Genomic DNA, 20,174 nt, shown 5'->3' on the forward strand with positions numbered 1-20,174 from the left:
CATATGTCATAATGTTATATCTGTGTGTAGCTGACAAAAATAACTGCATTTACAGAGAGTACATGAGATGTCATACTTGCAGTATGCCAGGACAACGCCATTCTATACATGATGCTGCTAGTTCTGTTGATTTTGGAAAGTACTAATCTCTCAGTCTCTTTCTATATGCTTAAAAGTAGATGCATATATATCTGAATAGTTAGAACATGTTTTTAAAAGTGTGAAGTATATCTAAATGTAAGTAGTCTATTTCTTCACCATGCATTTTTTTCACTAGTATGCCTAGATTTTTTTTAATACACAGCTCTAACAGGTCAGGAGATTTGACCAGGGAATATTTGGAATCTAATATTTTACTGGTAGTAGTTTTCTTGTTTCTCTTGCATTACTTTTATCCTATAAGAGAACAAGCTAATTTTTATTTCATTTTAAATTGATTAAAAGCAAATGGTAATACAGTCTTTTAAGAATTATCTTCTAGCTGTAGCTTGTAGGAAAGATGTGTTTCAGAATAGGCTGAGTACAACTAATGATAAACTTGCTCATTTAAAATCTGTTTGAGAATGTGAGGAATGCTGAGGATGAGCCAGCAGTGTGCCCAGGTGGCCAAGAGAGCCAATGGCATCCTGGCCTGCAACGGGAACAGTGTGGCCAGTAGGACGAGGGAGGTTATTCTGCCTCTGTACTCAACACTGGTCAGGCCACACCTTGAGTCCTGTGTCCAGTTCTGGGCCCCTCAATTCAAGAAAGATGTTGAGGTGCTGGAACGTGTCCAGAGAAGGGTGACAAAGCTGGTGAGGGGCCTGGAACACAAATCCTATGAGGAGACACTGAGGGAGCTGGGATTGTTTAGCCTGCAGAAGAGGAGGCTCAGGGGTGACTTCATTGCTGTCTACAACTACTTGAAGAGATGCTGTAGCCAGGTGGGGGTCAGTCTCTTCTCCCAGGCAACCACCAACAGAATGAGGGGACACAGTCTCAAGTTGTGCTGGCGGAAGTATAGCCTGGATGTTAGGAGGAAGTTCTTCACAGAGAGAGTGATTTCCCATTGGAATGGGCTCCACAGTCACCATCATCCCTGGAGATGTTCAAGAAAAGACTGTATGAGGCACTTAGTGCCATGGTCTAGTTGACTGGCTATGGCTGGGTGCTAGGTTGGACTCGATGATCTTGGAGGTCTCTTCCAACCTGGCTGATTCTATGATTCTATGAAAAGACATCTTTTACCTTTCTCAGACATAGACTCAGTCATAATAAGTGAAGTGGTATATATGATTCTAGAATAAAATGTATACACTTTGTGAATCCACCATCTATGATTATTGTCTTGAATAAATTCATATTGCTCTCCATCTTTTCTAACACCTTGGTTGCTTAAGACTTATGACAAAGTCTGGAGAGGTGACCCCCCACAACTACTAGAACCTGATTGTCTCACAGTAGAACAGAAATTGCTGAAAATATGGGAGGAGGAGAGGGAACAGATCTTCAGTAAAAATAAAACCTAAATCTCCCCCCACAAAAAAACCAAAACCAAAACCCCATAAAAACCACCACCAAAAAAAACCCAAACCAATAACAAAAAAACCTTAACAAACAAGGAAACAAAAAATCATGCCACCACATTTTTTTTTCCCTCTCTGAAAAACATAAGATTGGACTAAGTTTGCAATTCCACTATTGGGCTTAACCCATGTTTGGAGCTAATAACTTGGTAGTTACACTATGAGGAACAAAACTTTCTCATAGCTGTTGGCCTGAGATTGCACTTGAGATTTCCGAAGGTGAGAAGAAGTGGGTACTGCTGTAAATGTAATTGTCTTTGGTGGTAAGCCATCACTATTTCTAGGCAAATAATTCAGATGTTCTTCTGTTATTGCATAAAGGCAATGCAGAAAAAAAAAGGACAAAGTTTATTATTCTCATTAGTGACAAGGATTGAAAAGAGATTGGCACAAGTAATAATACTGATTAAGTCCTATATGTATAATATAGTGAAGAAGAGCAAACATGGTTAAATTGAAAATATGTAAATAACCAAATTCTTCCTGAGTTTGAGGGTGAGCAGGTAATATTATGTTGTAGCCAAATACAAACTGAACAGAGAATATCTTATGTTTTGTTGACAAAAGCTTTTCAACAGAATATGAGGCCAAAGAAAACCATGAGATGGAAAGCATTAGGCAAATGGAATGAAAATATATGCTGGAAGCAAAAATATGTGAAGAAGTAACTTTGAGAATATAAAAACACTGTAAAGGGGAATGCTGAAATATGAAGACAAAAGTTATTTTTTAAGGGGCATTTTATCTTTTGTGCCAAACTGGAAGTAACAATCCATTTTTTTTTTTTTAAACTATATAAATTCAAAGACAGGAAATCTACTCACACAGAAGATACTTTCAAAACATATTTTACAGTATTTTTAATAAAACTCCATCTCTTATGCACATAAAAAGGTAATAAAGTAAAAAGTAAAAGTAAATAAGAGCTACTTATACTGCCTTGTGGCAGACTCTGATAACAGAGTTAAACTGTTAATACAGAATTTAAGGAAGTATATATATATGACTTAACTTTACCTACCACTCTATGCTAGTTCGATGAGCTGGCTAGATTCACAAGGCTACTTCTCAAGTTAAGAGGCTTCATGAGAGAACCACTGACAGCAGGATACACAGCTCAGGTGATCTCTCTGGACAATGTCTTCAAGTAATGCTCTCTTTCTACTGACTATAGAAAGAAACTTCTCTGGCCATATGATGTGCAATGTGAACCTTCCTTTTTGTAGAGTATCTATTAAATTTCTGTAGTTGAACGTTTACCTCAGTGCTGTAGTATTATTTATTTAGACAATAAAGTCTGAAAAATGCTTCCAGATATTTAATGTTATTAAAGATTGTTCGACCATTACCAGATAAGATACTGGAATGGGTTGCACAGAGAAATTGTGTCTGCCTCACCCTTCAAAGTGTGTAAGACCAGTCTGCATAAAGCTTTGAGCAACCTGTCTAGTGTCAGGTGTCACTGCCCATGGCAGTGGGATTGGAACTAGGTGATCTTTAAGATCCCTTCCATATCAAACCATGCTATCATGCTCTACCTGCAATTACAGTGTCTTTTATGAGAGAACTATTGTTTTATGAAAATTACTATTATGTGTCTATAATATATTGAATAATCACAGAATCATAGAATCACAGCACCATAGAGGTTGTAAGTTATCTCCAGAGATCACGAAATCCAACTCCCACCCTGCCAAGCAGGATCATCTGGGGTTGTTCACACAAGAAGGAATCCTGTTGGGTTTTGAAAGTCCCCAGAGAAAGGAACTCCACTATAATAGATAAATTAGAACATTCTCAAATTCTGTTTCCCACAGAAATGTCAAAGAAAAACTGGCTGCTTATGGCTTGAAAAAGCATATGCTCTGCTGAGTAAAGCATTGTCTGGACAAATGGGTCCTAAAAGTGGTGGTCAGTGGAGTTAAATCCAGCTAGCAGCTGGTCACAAATGGTGTTCCTCAGGGCTCAGTGTTGTTTAATGTCTTTATTGGTGACCTTGATGATGACATAGAGTGTGCCTGTAATGGATCGGTAATTAATTAATGAGAGATGGTATTTAAAAAAAAAACCTGTTTGTTAATTTTCAATATTCAGGAATCTCACTCCACCTTGAGCTATAATTTTAATAATAATCAGGTTCTTTTGAAATGGTCATAGAAACACTATACAAAGGAATAACTAGATCAAGAACAAATAACTAGCAAAAATATAAACATTAACTCAATTGAACTGGAAGAGAAGGTTCTTGTGGTTAATTATACTTATTGTCCACTAGATGGACCCAGGGAGCTCCTTTCTGCTTACGGCAGAAGGCTAGGTTACAATTAGATTCAATCACAGTTTTACTAAAGAGGCTTTGAGGCTTTTGAGTATTTCCTCACAAAACATTATTTCCCAGTTCCGGGGGCTAGCTACAGCTTCAGACAGTACCCAGATGCTGTCAGGGAATTCTGTCAGGGAATTCTGACAGTGTCATGTCAGCCACAGAGGCTTCTGGTCCTTTCCAGGCTTCACAGGGTGATGAGGAAAGGAGGCAGACAATCTCTGACCTTATTCTGACTCCTTAGAACAATCTGTGTGCCCCTTCCAGGGCTCCTCATCTTTGCAGGTGTAGGCAGGATGTCTTGAAATGTGTAGTCTTAGAACAGATGATACACAAGCTATGCAGACCTATCACATGAATCATAGAAAAGAATCATAGAATCAGCCAGGTTGGAAGAGACCTCCAAGATCATCCAGTCCAACCTAGCACCCAGCCGTAGCCAATCAACCAGACCATAGCACCAAGTGCCTCATCCAGTCTTTTCTTGAACATCTCCAGGGATGATGGTGACTCCACCACCTTCCTGGGCAGCCTATTCCAATGGGAAATCACTCTCTCTGTGAAGAACTTCCTCCTAACATCCAGGCTATACTTCCGCCAGCACAACTTGAGACTGTGTCCCCTCATTCTGTTGGTGGTTGCCTGGGAGAAGAGACTGACCCCCACCTGGCTACAGCATCTCTTCAAGTAGTTGTAGACAGCAATGAAGTCACCCCTGAGCCTCCTCTTCTGCAGGCTAAACAATCCCCAGCTCCCTCAGTGTCTCCTCATAGGATTTGTGTTCCAGGCCCCTCACCAGCTTTGTCACCCTTCTCTGGACACGTTCCAGCACCTCAACATCTTTCTTGAATTGAGGGGCCCAGAACTGGACACAGGACTCAAGGTGTGGCCTGACCAGTGCTGAGTACAGAGGCCACACTGTTCCTGTTGCAGGCCAGGATGCCATTGGCTCTCTTGGCCACCTGGGCACACTGCTGCCTCATCTTCAGCCTACTACCTGTCAGTACCCCCAGGTCCCATTCCTCCTGGCTGCTTTCCAGGCACTTTGTCCCCAGCCTGTAGTGCTACTTGGGGTTGTTGTGGCCAAAATGCAGAATCCTGCACTTGGCCTTTTTAAATCTCATCCCATTGGCCTCTGCCCACCCATCCAGCCTGCCCAGGTCCCTCTGCAGGGCTCTCCTACCTTCCAACAGATCAACACCTGCTCCTAGCTTGGTGTCATCTGCAAACTTACTGATGGTGGACTCAATCCCCTCATCCAGATCATGAATAAAGATGTTGAACAGGACTGGGCCCAGCACTGATTCTTGGGGAACACCACTAGTGACTGGCTATCAACTGGATGTGGCACCATTCACCATCACTCCATGGGCTCTGCTGTGGTGGTTTGGCTGTTACCCGCCCCCCCACACTTTAGAAAGAACCCCAGCTAACTCAGCCGGACTCTGGGAATATAAATGAAGCTATTTATTTAGAGCAGCACAATATAGAAGCAGATATTTACAGTATATCTACGGTTATATACAGAAATATACAAGGTAAAAGTAATACAGAAGCACAACTCCCCTCTCAGAAACCTGAGTCCCCAGGAGGGGCTCTCAACCACCCCTGCACCTTCCCCCTGCCCCTCTCAACCTTACCCCAGTTCCTAGAAGAAAAAAAGTTCAACTAAGAGATTAAGAAGCAAGGTTAGTGGCAGTGAGGTTAGGGAGCTGCAGCTGAGTCCGGAAGCCAGCTAGAAAGTGAAAACAAAATGGAGAAAGTGTTATCTAATGTTTACTTTCTTGTTCCCATACCTCTCAGTGAGACTGTGAGGGAAGGAGACAAAACCATTGTTTTCCTTCCACAGCCAATTATCTACTTTCTATCACCAAAACATTCTAGCCTGCTTCAAACTAGCACATCTGCCATCCATCCAGTTCTTGATCCAGGACAGAGTGAATCTGTCCAAGCCATGAGCTGCCAGTTTGGCTAGGAGCTTGTTGTGGCAGATGGTGTCAAAGGCTTTGATGAAGTCTAGGTAGACTACATCCACAGCCTTCCCCACATTCACAAGGCAGGTAACCTGATCATAAAAGGAGATGAGGTTGTTGAGACAGGACCTACCCTTCCTAAACCCATGCTGGCTGGGCCTGATCCCTTGGCCATCCTGTAGATGCTTTGTGATGGCACTCAAGATGATCTGTTCCGTCACCTTGCCATGGAGGCATTTATGCCTATTCTTGGTAAATTCAAAGCAGGAAGTTTCCATGAAGACAAACACGGAGTATTAGGCTTTCTTACTTTGTGGCAGAGATAGCTTATAGCTTAGCATAGCATAATGCTGCAGAAGACAGTGGCAGAATTACTGTCAGAAGCAGAGAGCATGATAATCAGGAACAATGGAAGCAGCAAGCAGCAAGCAAGCAAGCATTAATACAATGGCAGAGCACATTGTGTTAACTGCTGATCTCTTTTATCAATGTAGCCCAAGACTAATGGGTCTTTGGACACAGAATAGCCAATCAGAATGACAGTTTCCCAAGCTTGGCCATATTAGGTGAAATCATAGGCTTACCTTACCCAAAATCATAGGCTTACTTTACCCAAATTTGGGAAAAAACATAAGCCTTGCATGAGGCAGGCACAAGACAAGTGTGTGTACCCTGTTTACCACAGGATGTAAACAGGATCAAAACAAGTCTGTGCAAGCCAGGGTTCTTAGACTCAGTGGCTCCAGATTCTTTGTCCTCTTGCATGCAGTTGCTTCTCCCCAAAACAGAGGGAAAAAGAGCTGAAGAAAATGTCTGGGCAAGCCAGTACATTTCAGGCCTATTTTGGCCTATTCAGGCCTACCATGACAGTGTCATCAGTAAATTTGCAGATGACACCAAGTTAGGTGTAGTGTTGATCATCATGAGGGGGGCTCTACTCTACAGACGTATTAGGGTAGATTAGATCAGTGGACCAATATTAATGGGATGAGCTTCAACAAGGCCAAATACCAGGGTCTGCCCTTGGGGCACAACAACACCAAGCTTGGGGAAGTGTGTCTTAAAAGCTGTCCAGCTGAAAGGGATCTGGGGGTTGGACGTAATAGACAAACAACTCAATATGAACCAGCAATATGCCTAGATGTCAAGAAAAGCCAATGGCACCCTGGCTTGTACTGGAAATGATGTGTCCAGCAGGAGTAGGGAGGTGGTTGTCACCTTGTACTCAACTCTGTTGAGGCCATGCCTTGAATATTGTGTTCACTTTTGGGCACTTCATTAAAAGAGGGATGTCAAGGTGCTGCAGTGAGTGCAGGGAAGGGCAACAAAACTGGTGAAGACCCTGGTGAATAAATCTTATGAGGAGCAACTGAAGCAGCTGACGCTGTTTAGTTTGAAAAAAGATGAAGCTGAGAGGAGACCTCATTGCTGTCTACAGCTACCTGAAAGGACATTGTGGAAAGCTTGATGCTGGTGTCTTCTCACAGGTAAATATTGATAGAAGAAGAGGGAATACCTTCAAGCTGTGACTGGGTGGGTTTAGACTGGGCATTAGAAAAAAAAATTCACAGAAGGAGTGGTTAAGCACTGGAATGGGCTGCCCAGGGTGGTGGCTGAGTAACCAACCCTGTGTGTATTTAAAGGTCATTTGGATGTGGTGCTTGGGGATGTGGATTAGGGTGAACTTTATTAAGTAGGATTGTTGGTTGGACTTGTGTCATGGAGGGTAGCAAAGCTCCCCAGCAGGTCCCAGTGTTGTGCGTCCTAGTGTCTCACATTGAAGGCCAAAGCATTGTAAAAACCAAAACAATCTTCCAGTCCCATGAGAAGTTGCCTGTCTGGTGAAGATAAGAGGTAAACATTGGCCACTGTTTTCCTAACTGTCGGCCTTGCTTCCCAGGCATTCTCGACACCTGGTGTGGGCCGAACTTGGGGTGGTCTCAGAAATTGTTTTGGTAAAATTGTCCAATTATATGGGTTAATTATAATTTGTGCCAATCTGTAAGAATAATGTAAAATTAGTCTGAATTGGTGGGTTACACCTCTTTAGAAACATTATAAAACAGTGTGCCTGCATGGATCTGAGCACCTTTCGCTTTTTGCCTGCGTGTCTGCTCTCACTCTCTGCTTGCTTGCCTGCCCGCCTGCCCCAGTGACCTCTCATTCCTGATTAGCCCTGCCCGACCAAGGGGCCACAGAGGCCTGAAGCCTGCTTAGGCCCGATCCTGACAAACAAAGGGACACCGCCCAAAACTTCAAAGCTAGCTGAATTGAACTGCGGAACAGTGAGTAAATCAAAGAAAAGACTCTTCTACCTAAAGACTGAATAACTTTAAAGACTCAAAAGAACTCTAAAGAAATCACAGACTCTCTTTTATTTGCTATTTTCTGAAGTGTTATTCTACAACCTCAGATTAAAAGAATTCATGTGGGGAATTTAGTTCGGGAGGGGGATCTCCATGTTTGAGCTATAAATCACTTGAAATTTACAAGTGAGCCTTCGCGTATTTTCCACTAATCCCCCCATACTATCTTCCATGACAACTTGGTGGTCCTCAGGGTCTTTTCCAATGTCAGTGTTTCTGTTATAAGCCTTACTGAAGTCAAGGAAGACAACATCTACTGCTCTCTGTCTACCCATTCAATCATGCCATCATAGAATGTGTCATATTAGTCAAACATCACTTCCTTTTAGTAAATTTGTATTGGTTGCTCCTGATAACCTTACTTTCCTCCATGTTCTTGGAGATGAGCTCCAAAATGAGGTGTTCCATTACTTGATAGAAAAATGTCAATTTATTACATGGTGTCACTTTAGTCCAAATTTTAGGGTGATGTATGTGAATGTAACTTATTTTCTCACCTGTCAGAGAAAGTTAATAGCAGCAGGAGAAGGTTACTCTAAAACAGATTGGGGAATTCATTCTCTCTGCTGCTTTGATTTGATGTTTTGTCTTGCTTTACAGTCTTACTTTGAAATGTTTATTGGGATTTTTGGGTTTAGGGACATTTTTTAATCTTTTAACAGGCATCCAAAGTAATAATTTATAGATTCTTTGTATGATCATAATCACAGAATTGTTTTTACTGGAAAAGATCTCTAAGATCACAAAGTCCAAACACTGATCTAACACCACCAAGGCCTTTAAGCCATGTTCTGAAGTTTCATATCCACGAATTTCTTGAACACTTCCAGGGATGGTGATTCCCTCAGCTCCCTGAGCAGTGTATCCCAATGCCTTCGTGACTCTCCTGACTCACTGGGTAGCCTATTCCAATGTCTGACCACTCTTTCCATAAATATTTTTTCCATAATATTCAATCTAAAACTCCCCTGGCACAATTTCAAGACATTTTCTGTTATCGTATCTCCTGATGCCAGAGAGAAAAGACCAACCCCTGTCTCACTTCAACCTCCTTTCAGATAGATGTAGAGAGCAATGAGGTCTTCCTTCAGCCTCCACTTTTACAGGCTAAACAATCCCAGTTCTCTCAGCTACTCCTACTAAGACCTGCTCTCCAAGCCCTTTACCAGCTTTGTTGCCCTTCTCTGGACACTGCTATCAACTCAATGTCCTTCTTGTAGTGAGGGGCTGCTCTAGTTTAGAGCTTCCTGGAGACCCAAAGCCCACAGAACAAAATTAAATATAGGATGCTTCCTTCTGTCTCTCCTCTCCGTATGAAAGATTTCTAAGCAGAAGGGTAAAAGGGGTAGAAAACTCCCAAAGAATAGTCTTGCTCTGGTTTGGAAGTTAACATGAAAAAAAAAAAAAAAAACCTAACAACAAAAAAGCCCAAACCAATAAATAAAGGGTATTTAAGGGAGTTTGTAGTGGTATAACGGAAGGAAAACAGATGCAAATACACGTATAAAACCAGACTGATAACAATGGATGGTCTGGATGGAGGTGGATGCAAGAGGTAGCTGGTCAGCCACATAGTTAGCTGGCCCTTATAGGTAAGCTGTAGAAGCTGTAGCAGTGAGGATGTTGCTCTTCAAGCAAGTTGGGAGGCAGACAGCAACAACAGGATGTCAGTCTGCCTTTACAGCGTTGTAGACAGGAAGAGGGAATGGGCTAGCCTTAGCACCTGGAGTGACTGCCCACCAGGAGGTGCAAGGACCACCTAGGGGACTTAGGCTCCAGACCACACTTACCAAAAGAATTTGATTAGACATTATGTGGTGGTTTGGCCCTGGCTGGGGACCAAATGCCTAACAAAACTGCTCTATTGCTACCCTTCTTAAATATACAGGGGAGAGGAGAAATGTGGGAGAGTTCTCCTGTAGAGGGGCATGAGCTGTAAACATGAGACCTTGTGATGGGAGATGTCCTTGGAGTCTCGCAGGCTCCAAGGAAGCTAGGCTGTGGACTGTGAGCAACCCATGCACACCTGCAGAGGGCTGGGCCCTGCCGGCCCCTGGGGTGGACACAGCTTCAGGGTGCTGACCCTGCCAGCCCCCTGGGGTGGAACCACGGGCTGTTTTGATAAGGAATAACCTATCTGCACCCTGAACGTGGCTTTGGGCCAATCTGTACTGTCCACTTGTGCCAGCCCCAGGCTGGCTGGATGCACCTCCTCTGAGCACTATATAAGACACTGCACTACCCTAATAAAGCTGTACTAATGCATAGCAAGCCACTGAGTCTACTCTTCAGTGCCCCGATATGCATCTGTGCCAGCCTCCGGACCCTGACAGAGAAAATTAACAAAAGCCAGTTATACAATATAAGCAATTTAATAATGGCAATAAGCAAAGCAATAGACCACAAAAGAAAAGAAAATTAAAAAGCAAAAGCAGAGATTGATATTAGTCTCTACTTCCCATCAGCAGATGATGTTCGGTTTTGGGAAGCAGGACTTTCTACCTCTGGTGGTTATTTTTGAAAGACAGACTCCATGGACGAATCTCCCCACACCCCTTTCACTTCATTCTTGCATCTGAGCTGAAGTCATATGGCATGGAGTATCGCTTTGGCCAGTCTGGGTCAGCTGGCTCGGCTGTGTCCACTTTGGGTAGGGATGTGTTGGAAAACCCCAACCTGAGTGCTCAGTGCAGCAGTATCCAAAACACTGATGTCTTATCTATGCTCAGCTACAGGACTGCAAAACACTGCCACTAGAAAGATGCTTTGATAATTAACCCCAGCTCAGTACAAGCCTACTGGTGCTGGTTTGGGTGTTACCCACACCTCCACTCTTATGAAAACACCCAGGCTAGATTCAGCCAACTACAAATAAGGAATGAAGCTTTATATTTACAGCTTAGCATAATATACAAGCAGATATTTACAATGTATACAGCTATATACAGAAATACGTGAGTATAAAGTGATAGAGAAGCACAACATCCCTCCCAGAAACTAGAGTCCCCAGGAGGGGCTCCCAACCATTCTTCCACTTTCTTTCCACCCCTCTACTTTATCCCAGACTTTGTCTTTTGCACAGGTGAGTTTGAATGATCACCCAGGTGGGTTAGAAAAGCTGAAGGATAAGTTACACAGGCCAGGGAGAAATGTACAGGCACCCAGAGACCCACATCAACAACTGTCTTATCTATGTTTATGTTCTTGTTCTTATACATTTCATCAAGCCTACAGATGAAGTAGACATCACCACTGTTTCCTTTTCACAGCCTATAATCTAATTTCTCTCACTAAAATATTCCAGCTAGCCTCAAACTAGCATACTACTATACATTAGAAGGAAGTTCTTTATTGTGAAGGTGGTGAGACACTGTAGTTGGCTACCCAAGGAAGTGGTGGAGTCTCCAATCCTGGAGGCACTCAAGTTGGCCTTGAAGGGACAACCTAGTCTCTAGATGTCTTGGCATATTTGGTAAACTCCTTTAAACTGCAAGGCCAACTAATGTTATTTTACGTGAGATTGAACTTGTTATCACTCATTTTGGAGCTACTCTTGTAATTCAAAGAGGAAAAAATCTCTTTCAGGGAAAGCAATTCCTTGTAAATATCTATAGAAAGTAACTAAAATATTTTCCACCTGGAAATATGTGGTTTTAGTTTGTTGTAGTTTTTGGGTTGTTTGTTTGTTTGTTTTTCAGTTAGCTAGTTGGAATTTTTTTGCTTGTTTTGTTTTGTGTTTGTTTGAGAGCTTTTTTGTTGGTTTTTTGTTTGTTTGGTTGGTTTGTTTTTCTTTGGTTTTTTTGGGGGGAGAGGAAGGTCACTTACATCTTAGAAGCTCAAATGATCATGTGGAGAGGGCATGTCAAAAATACAACACTGACTTTAACAAGAATACCTTGTGTCCCAGCAAAATATGTTTGCAAAGAAATTTTGTAGTGCTGAAATATTCGTATTCAGATAGTAATTTAAGGTGATAAAGTTTCAGGAATGGATGCAGTTCTGTCTGTTGTAATGTTAGTTCATTCATAGTTCCTGGAGTGATGTAACTTTGTATCATATGCTACTTGGAAGTCTCTGTTATGCTCCTAGTAGTTCATGTTATTTCATATTATACTCATTGTGCTTTACAGAATGAGCACTGTAAACATTTTCAGATTTTCAGCAGAGGCTGCTTTGAATGCTCAGAAGTCATTCAAATATTGGAACAATTTCTGACAATCTTTGTGCTAAGAGCTGCGCCAGCTGCTTCAAATACTAAACTACTTGTGGAAGATGACTTCCACTGTTTGTGACTTATTCCAGAGATTAAGATCACAGTATCAGGTTATTACTATTCATTTGGTTGTGTGGGTTGTATGGGCATGAGGAGCATTAAGTCCTGTAAGAGGTTTTTCAGAAAGGACTTGATTTTTATGTGAACAAATATTTGTTTGGTACAGTGGGTTGACAAAGAAAATTATAGTAAAAACTGTGTGGTTCTGCTACTCAGGATATCACAATTAGTCCATAGAAAGAGGATAAAGACTGGAACTAATTCCTTCCTTCCTTCCTTCCTTCCTTCCTTCCTTCCTTCCTTCCTTCCTTCCTTCCTTCCTTCCTTCCTTCCTTCCTTCCTTCCTTCCTTCCTTCCTTCCTTCCTTCCTTCCTTCTTGCATTGATGATTTTGTCAAGTCACCTCTCAACCAGTTCTCTCACAACTTCTCCCAGACACCTTTAACTGTGTAACTGGAGGAAGACAAATTAGGAGAAGTTAAATAGCCATGTTCACTTGATAAAGATCCATGAATAAACAATAAAGGACGATAGAAGACTGTGCTAGTTTGAAGCTAGCTAGAATGTTTTGGTGAGAAGAACTAGATTACAGGCTGGGAAAGGGAAACAATAGTGCGGTCTACTTCACTTGTAGGCTTGCTGAGAGGTGTAAGAGCAAGAATCCAAACATAGATAAGGTAGTTGCTCTCTGTCCCTGCTCTGGGCTGCTTCTCTCTCACCTCACCTTCTGTCTCTCTGATTAATCCACTTGCTTCCTAGCCTCTCCTGGCTGACCCTCCATTCCTCCTTGGGCACAAGGCAATGTCTGGAGTAAGGTAGAGAGGGGTGGGAGAAGGTGGAAGGGTGGTTGGGAGCCCCTCTTGGGGACTCAGGTTTCTGGGAGGGGTGTAGTGTTTCCGTATTACATTTTACCTTGTATATTTCTTTACATAGTTGTATATACTGTAAATATCTGCTTGTATATTCGGCTAAGCTGTAAATATAAAAAGCCTCATATTATTTCCAGAGCTGACTAAGTCTAGTCTGGATGATTTCTAAAGTGTGTGTGTGTGGGGTAACACCCAAACCATCACATGTTTTATTTTGACACTCCAATATGGGGCAAATTAATGTTGAGTGATTGTTAATTAACTTTGAGAATCAGAATGAAGCTAATGAAGCTATTTTTCTTAGTAGGGGTTATTGTGTGGCCTATTTTCTGCTTTCTGGTCTATAATTGGATTAAAGATGAAATTGTTACCTTTTGTATAGTCTAATGTTGAAGAAAACTAAATCAGAGGTTACATCAATTTTTGTGAATTTGGGGGACAACATACTTGGATATGTTTGATTTAGTATTACAGACTAATGACTGGAGAGTCAGGCTGTCATCAGGAAAGCTCATTCACCTTTCAACAGTCCCATATGGCCTGTGTGTAAAGCTAGCAGAGGCTGGTATCTGACAGTAGACTTCCGTGCCCTCAATGAGGTGACTCCACCCATGAGCGCAGCTGTGCTGGACGTGCTGGAACTCCAGTATGAGGTGGAATTGAAAGAGGCTAAATGGTATGCTACCACAGACATTGCTAACACTTTCTTCTCTATTCCCATAGCAAAGGAGTGCAGGCCTCAGTTTGCATTCGCCTGCAGAGGAATCCAGTATCAGTTCAACCGTTTGCTTCAGGGGTAGAAACACAGCTCAACCATCTGTCACTCAGTCATCCACAGTGCATTGCAGAAAGGTAAAGCTCCAGAGCACATACAGTTCATCGACGACATCACCATGTGGGGCCAAACTGCTGAGGAAGTCTTTGAGCAAAGTAACAAAATCATTGACATTCTGTTGCAAGCAGGTTTGCCTTTAAGAGGGACAAGGTCAAAGGACCTGCTGGAGAAATACAGTTTCTGGGAGTGCGGTGGCAGGATGGTCACTGTCACATTCCTCAGGATGTGATCAACAAAGTCTCCACCATGGCAGTTCCCACCAATAAGAAGGACACTCTATCTTTCTTGGGTGCCACGGGATTTTGGAGACACATTCCTGGATTCATTCAAATTTTCAAATCTCTGCACAATGCGACTCGTAAGAGAAACAATTTTGAGTGGGGACCTGAACAACAAGCAGCCTTTGATCAGATCAAATGAGAAATAGTCGATGCAGTGGGCTTGGGACCTGTGCAGTCTGGTCTGGACATTAAGAACATTCTGTACACGGCTGCCAGTGACAATGGCCCAACTTGGAGTCTTTGGCAGAGAGCTCCAAATAAGACATGTCTTCGTCCGCTTGTATTCTGGGGACATGGCTACAGAGGTTCAGAGGCAAACTACACCCCAACAGAGAAAGATATGCTAGCAGCTTATGAAGGAGTGAAAGCAGCTTCTGAAGTGATTGGAACGGAGTCACAATTGTTTTTATCTCCCAGATTGCCAGTTCTAAACTGTTCAAAGGCAAAGGTTCGTCACCATATCATGCCACAGATGCAATCTGGTCTAAATGGATGGCTTTGATAACCCAAAGAGCATGAATGGGGAATCTTGATCAACCTGGTCTGGTGGAAGCGATCACCACGCCAGAAGGCACAGACTGTACAAAACCTCCAGAGGAGAAAATAATCCATGCTGAGGAAGCTCCTCCCTATGGTGGTCTCTCTGATCAGGAAAAGAACTGTGCTTTGTTCACACATGGTTCCTGTTGTCTTGTTGGGAAGTAGCAAAAATGGAAGTTAGCAGTCTGGAGTCTTACCCGGAGAGTTAATGAAGTGAGACATGGTCATGGTGAATCCAGTCAGGTCACCGAGGTAAAAAGCTGTCCAACTTGCTCTTGGTGTGGCTGAATGTGAAAATTTGCCTATTTTTTATCTCTACATTGACTCATGGATGGTAGCCAATGCTCTATGGGGTTGGCTAAAGGACTGGAAAAAGAATGGTTGGCAGAGGAAAGGAAAGCCTATTTGGTGTGCTGACCTATGGCAGGACATTGATGCACGACTGGAGAGAATTCCAGTGAAGGTGTGGCACGTAGACGTACACATGCCCAAGAGCAGAGCTGCTGAGGAACACTGACACAATCAGCAGGCAGATCAAGCTGCTAAGATTTCTCAAGTCAATGCAAACTCTGATCTTGACTTTGATTGGAAACACTGAGGTGAACTGTTCTTAGCTCGGTGGGCCCATGAATCTTCTGGACATCAAGGCAGAGATGCAACATACTGATGTGTTCACGATAGGTCAATTGACTTGTCCATGGATGCTATCTCTCAAGGCATTCATAACTGTGACATTTGTGCTGCTATTAGGCAGGCTAAGTGAATCATGCCCTTATGGTATGATGAGTGATGGTGAAAGTACAAGTATGTTGAAGCCTGGCAGATTGACTACATCAGCTGAAGGCTGAAAGGGAATGTAAAAGAGAGCAACATGCTCTGCAGTCCCCATTGCCAGAGGGAGACAAACGGAGCAACCAAGGAGAATGGATGCAGGTGCCTGGCAGAAGGGGCAAGGGAAAACCCTTCCAGCCATCTTCACATCCCCAGCTGCCCTTACATAACAGATATAGGGCACTAGAGGTTGAGAATGAGGTGATCCTGGAGCAGGCAGAAGCATCACCGGCTGGGAGGGCAACTGAGACAAATCAGTTTTCCTCTTGCATCAGAACAAGTACCCAGAAGAAAAAGAGGAGGGTAATTGTTATCGATGACTCCCTTCTGAAGGGAACAGAGGGCCCCATATGCCGGCCAGACCCCTTCCACAGGGAGGTCTGCTGCCTCCCTGGAGCCCGGGTCAGGGATGTTAGCAGGAGGCTGCCTACTGTAGTGCAGGCCTCTGATTACTATTCCTTACTAGGTATACAGGCAGGGAATGATGAGATTAATAACAGAGGGCTAAAAGCTATCAAAAGGGACTTTAAGACACTGGGGAAAGCAGTTGAGGGAGCAGGGGCACAGGTAATCTTTTCATCTATACCCTTAGTTACAGGCTGGAATACAGAGAAGACTAGGAAAGCGTATTTGATGAACAAGTGGCTCAGAGGTTGGTGCATCCAACATAACTTTGGATTCTTTGATCTTGGGGAACTTCATCTTGCCACAGGTCTGTGATCAGCAGATGGGATACAACTGACACAGAAGGGGAGAAGGACCCTGGCACATAATCTGGCTGGGCTTGTTGAGAGGGCTTTAAACTAGAATGGAAGGGGGAGGGGGTTAAACATGACAGCACCAGAGATAAATCAAAGGGAATTGAGGATGGTAGGCTAGAGCTAGGGGTAAAAGCAGAAGCCCAGCTGAAGTGCATGTACACTAATGCACGCAGTATGGGTAACAAACAAGAGGAGCTGGAAGCTTTGGTGCTGGAGGAAAACTATGATATTGTCGCCATCACTGAAACGTGGTGGGATGGCTCACATGATTGGAGTGCTACAGACTCTTCAGGAGAGACAGGCAAGGGAGAAAGGGTGGGGGAGTGGCACTGTGTATTAGGGATGCTCTGGATGTCATGGGGGTAGAAATCAAAGATGATCAAGTTGAGTCATTATGGGTGAGACTTAAGGCGAAGGCCAACAAGGCTGATATCCTGGTTGGAGTCTGTTACAGACCACTCAACCAGGAAGAAGAGGTTGATTTATTACCCTTTAAGCAACTGGAGGCTGCCTCAAGATCACCTGCCCTTGTTCTGGTGGGCAACTTTAACCTACCAGACATCTGCTGGGACTTAAACACTGCAGAGAAGAAGCAGTCTAGAAGGTTTCTGCAATGTGTGGAAGACAACTTCCTATACCGGCTGTTACGTGAGCCTACCAGGGGGGCATCCCTGCTTGACCTGATGCTCACAAATAGAGAGGGGCTGGTAGGGGATGTGGTGGTTGGAGGCTGCCTGGGGTCCAGTGACCATGAAATCATAGAGTTTTCAATACATGGAGAAACCAGGAGGGGCATCAACAGAACCTCCACACTGGACTTCCAAAGGGCAGACTTCAGCCTATTTAAGAAACTAATTCAGAAAGTTCCTTGGGAAAAAGCCCTTAGAAACAAAAGGGTCCAGGCAGGTTGGACCTGCTTCAAGAAAGAACTCCTGAAGGTACAGGAGCAGGCAGTGGCACTGAGCCGGAAGATGAGCCGACAAGGGAGGCAGCCAGACTGGCTGGGCAGGGAGCTACTGAAGGAATTAAAGATTAAAAAGAGAGTATATCACCTTTGGAAAAAAGGAGAGGTGTCCCAGGAGAAGTTCAAGGAAGTTGCTAGGTCTTGTAGAGGAAAAATTAGAGAGGCAAAAGCCCACTTGGAGCTCAGGCTGGCCGCGGCTGTCAAGGAAAATAAAAAGTATTTCTTTAAATATATGAATGGCAAGAGAAGGGCCAAGGATAACCTCCAGTCCTTGTTAGATAGAGAGGGGAACATAGTGACAAAGGATGAGGAAAAGGCAGAGGTGCTTAACACCTTCTTTGCCTCAATCTTCACTAGTGGGACAGGTTGTCTCCAGGGCAGCTGGACTCCTGAAGTGGTGGGTGGAGTCAGGGACCAGTACAGTCCCCCTCTAATCCATGAGGAAGTGGTAAGGGACCTGCTGCTTCATTTGGATCCTCACACGTCTATGGGACCGGATGGAATCCACCCTAGGGTGCTGAGAGAGCTGGCAGCTGAGCTGGCCAAGCCACTCTCCAACATTTATCAGCAGTCCTGGCTCACTGGAGAGGTCCCTGAAGACTGGAAGCTGGCCAATGTGATACCCATCCACAAGAAGGGTCGTAAGGAGGAGGCAGAAAACTACAGACCTGCGAGCCTAACCTCAGTGCCAGGCAAGGTCATGGAACAGGTCATCTTGAGTGCCATCACAAAGCACCTACAGGATGGCCAAGGGATCAGGCCCAGACAGCATGAGTTTAGGAAGGGCAGGTCCTGCCTCACCAACCTGATCTCCTTTTATGATCAGGTTACCCGCCTGGTGAATGTGGGGAAGGCTGTGGATGTAGTCTACTTGGACTTCCGCAAAGCCTTTGACACTGTCTGCCACAAGAAGCTCTTGGCCGAGCTGGCAGCTCATGGTTTGGACAGATTCACTCTGTGCTGGATCAAGAACTGGCTGGATGGCAGAGTTCAGAGAGTGGTGGTGAATGGTGCCACATCCAGTTGGTAGCCAGTCACTAGTGGTGTTCCCCAAGGATCAGTGCTGGGCCCAGTCCTGTTCAATATCTTTATTGATGACCTGGACGAGGGCATTGAGTCCAGCATCAGTAAGTTTGCAGATGACACCAAGCTAGGAGCAGGTGTTGATCTGTTGGAAGGTAGGAGAGCCCTGCAGAGGGACCTGGACAGGCTGGATGGGTGGGCAGAGGCCAATGGGATGAGATTTAACAAGGCCAAGTGCAGGGTTCTGCACTTTGACCACAACAACCCCAAGCAGCTCTATAGGCTGGGGACTGAGTGGCTGGAGAGCAGCCAGGAGGAAAGGGACCTGGGGGTACTGATAGATAGTAAGCTGAAGATGAGGCAGCAGTGTGCCCAGGTGGCCAAGAGAGCCAATGGCATCCTGGCGTGCATCAGGAACAGTGTGGCCAGTAGGACAAGGGAGGTTATTCTTCCCCTGTACTCAGCACTGGTAAGGCCACACCTTGAGTCCTGTGTCCAGTTCTGGGCCCCTCAATTCAAGAAAGATGTTGAGGTGCTGGAACATGTCCAGAGAAGGGCAATAAAGCTGGTGAGGGGCCTGGAGCACAAATCCTATGAGGAGAGGCTGAGGGAGCTGGGCCTGTTTAGCCTGGAGAAGAGGAGGCTCAGGGGTGATCTTATTACTGCCTACAACTACCTGAAGGGGCATTGTAGCCAGGTGGGGGGTGGCCTCTTCTACTGGGCAACCAGCAATAGAACAAGGGGACACAGTCTCAAGTTGTGCCAGGGTAGGTATAGGCTGGATGTTAGGAAGAAGTTCTTCACAGAGAGAGTGATTTTCCTTTGGAATGGGCTGCCCAGGGAGGTGGTGGAGGCACCGTCCCTGGGGGTCTTCAAGAAAAGACTGGATGAGGCACTTGGTGCCATGGTCTAGTTGATTGGTTAGCGCTGGGTGCTAGGTTGTACTAGGTGATCTTGGACGTCTCTTCCAACCTGGTTGATTCTATGTGGATTCTATGTGGATACACTAATGCACACAGTATGGGTAATAAACCAGAGGAGCTGGAAGCCTTGGTACAAGAGGAAAACTACAATGTTAGCGCCGTCACAGAAATGTGGTGGGATGACTTGAACAATTGGAGTGCTGTAATCAATGGCTACAGGCTCTTCAGGAGAGACAGGCAAGGGAGTAGGGGTGGAGGAGTGGCCTTATATATTAGAGATGCTTTGAATGTCATGGAGGTAGAGATTAAGGATGATCAGGTTGAGTCCCTATAGGTAAGAATTAAGGGGAAGGCCAACAAGGCTGACATCCTGGTTAGATTCTGTTGTAGACCACCCAAATAGGAAGGTTGGTTTATTATTCTTTAAGCAACTGAAGGCTGCCTCAAGATCACCTGCCTTTGTTCTTGTGGGTGACTTTAACCTACCAGACATCTGCTGGGACTTTAATACTGCAGAGTAAAGGCAGTCAAGAAGGTTCCTATAGCGTGTGGAGGACAACTTCTTATCTCAGCTGTTACATGAGCCTTCTAGGGTGCATCCCTGCTTGACCTGCTGCTCACAAATAGAGAGAGGCTGGTTGTGGATAT

Source organism: Pogoniulus pusillus, chromosome Z (assembly GCF_015220805.1).
Source record: "Pogoniulus pusillus isolate bPogPus1 chromosome Z, bPogPus1.pri, whole genome shotgun sequence".
Classification (NCBI taxonomy): domain Eukaryota; kingdom Metazoa; phylum Chordata; class Aves; order Piciformes; family Lybiidae; genus Pogoniulus; species Pogoniulus pusillus.